Below are 1,915 nucleotides of genomic sequence, written 5' to 3'. Positions count from 1 at the left end.
ATGAGAATCTTCCTGCACATGAGAATTGAAGGAGGGACGGCACCTGTGGCTCAAAAGGGTAGGGTGCCGGCCCCTTATGCTGGAGGTGGTGGGTTCAAACCCAGCCCCGGCCAAAAAAAAAAAGAGAGAGAATTGAAGGAAAGTACAATTAAAAATCTCTTTCACATTTGTTTTATTTCAATGATCCTTGAATAAACAAAAGATGGAAAGCAGGAAAGGCATTTTTAACCCCATTTTTTGAATGAAAAGACTGAAACACACACAGGTTAAGAGCCACACCAGATCATACCGGAGCTTGAATTTAAAACCCATTCTTTACACTTAGTCCCTCCGCCCTGCAGATCCAAGCATCGGCGGCCAGGTAAATCTATTCCTGGAGACAAGATATCTACAGCCAAAGATAACCCTGTGATTCCAGTCAGCACGTGCTGGGATTTTTTTCAGATGCTGTGGAAGGAGACTTAACAGGGAAGGAAGCAGGCGAGCTGGAAAGGACCCTGGACTCCCAGGCAGAACAGACGCCTACCTCAGAGGTCCAGCTCCCTTCCTATCTGACCTTAGGTGAGTCACTGCATTTTTCTGGGCTGCATTTTTCTCGCAATGGGTTTGATTAGATTGGTCGTTTTCAAACTTAAAAATGAAAAGCCTGAAGCATTTTCTTTGAGAAAAGTCATACCAAGTAGTACAAATGAGAGAAGTCCCGGCACCACTTCTTCTAGCACATGTGTAAGGCAGAGAACAGAGAGGGGCCTCCTTCCCCAGGACCACCTCCTGGAAGATCCGATCGCCTCTCTCTTTACTGGCCTGAGTTTTTGGTTTGTTCCCCTTTCTAGGGAAGTCCTGGAATTGCCTCCCTTCACCCAGTTCTGGTGCCCAAGTCTCTCTCTTCACACCTGGCCAGGGTCACAGGTGTTCTCTGCTCATAGCTCTATTAGAGCTCGAGCTCCTTAGATGGAGCACCTTGTTTGTTCAGCCTGCCTGGGTTTAAAAGTAAGCCTTTGTGGAAGCTCTGGTATTAGAAAGATACAGACACCATTGTTCCTCAAGTGCTGCTGGCAGGTGCATTTATCAAACCCCGGTTCTAGTTAGACAGGAAGTGATTAAAGGACTCCCTGAAGTTCAGAGCTGCAAGAAGAAAAACACTCATAATTATGAAGCAGCAGTGCCTAATAGTTACGGTCTTTACGGGTAACACATCTAATTCTCTAAACAGTTCTAGGATCACAATATTAAAATGTAAGTTTCGGCTCGGCGCCTGTGGCTCAAGTGGCTAAGGCGCTAGCCACATACACCTAAGGTGGTGGGTTCAAATCCAGCCCAGGCCCGCCAAACAACAGTGATGGCTGCAACCAAAAAAAAAATCACCAGGTGTTGTGGCAGGCACCTGTGGTCCCAGCTACTTGGGAGGAGGAGGCAGGAAACTCGCTTGAGCCCGGGAGTTGGAGGTTGCTGTGAGCTGTGATACCAGGGCACTCTACCCAGGGGGACAGCATGAGGCTCTGTCTCAAAAAATAAATAAATAAATAGATAAAATGTAAGTTTTATTATCTGCATTGTATATAAGAGGAAACCAAGTCTCTGAAAGATTATGAAAACTGCCTTAGGACAGCCTATGAATAAGGGGCATAGGTGGAATAAAACTCCCCAAAACCATCTGGATACAAATGCAAGAACAATTTTTTTCAGACAGAGCCTGTGGCTCAGCAGGTAGGGCACCAAAGGTGGTGGGTTTAAACCCAGCCCTGACCAAACTGTAATAAAAAAACAGCCGGGCGTTGTGGTGGGCACCTGTGGTCCCAGCTACTTGGGAGGCTGAGGCAGGAGACTCCTGTGAGCCCAGGAGTTGGAGGTTGCTGTGAGCTGTGATGCCACAGCACTCTACCCAGGGGGACAGCTTGAGGCTCTGTCTCAAAAA

The 1,915-nt window shown here is 47.2% G+C and overlaps 1 pseudogene; it reads left to right on the top strand.

The window, feature by feature from the left end:
* The window catches only part of LOC111723135, a 4,471-nt pseudogene that overhangs the window by 795 nt on the left and 1,761 nt on the right, over nt 1-1,915 (top strand).

This window comes from Otolemur garnettii, unplaced genomic scaffold (assembly GCF_000181295.1).
Source record: "Otolemur garnettii isolate 467f Iridium unplaced genomic scaffold, OtoGar3 scaffold00008, whole genome shotgun sequence".
Taxonomy (NCBI): domain Eukaryota; kingdom Metazoa; phylum Chordata; class Mammalia; order Primates; family Galagidae; genus Otolemur; species Otolemur garnettii.
This window is presented reverse-complemented; position numbering and strand designations above follow the sequence as displayed.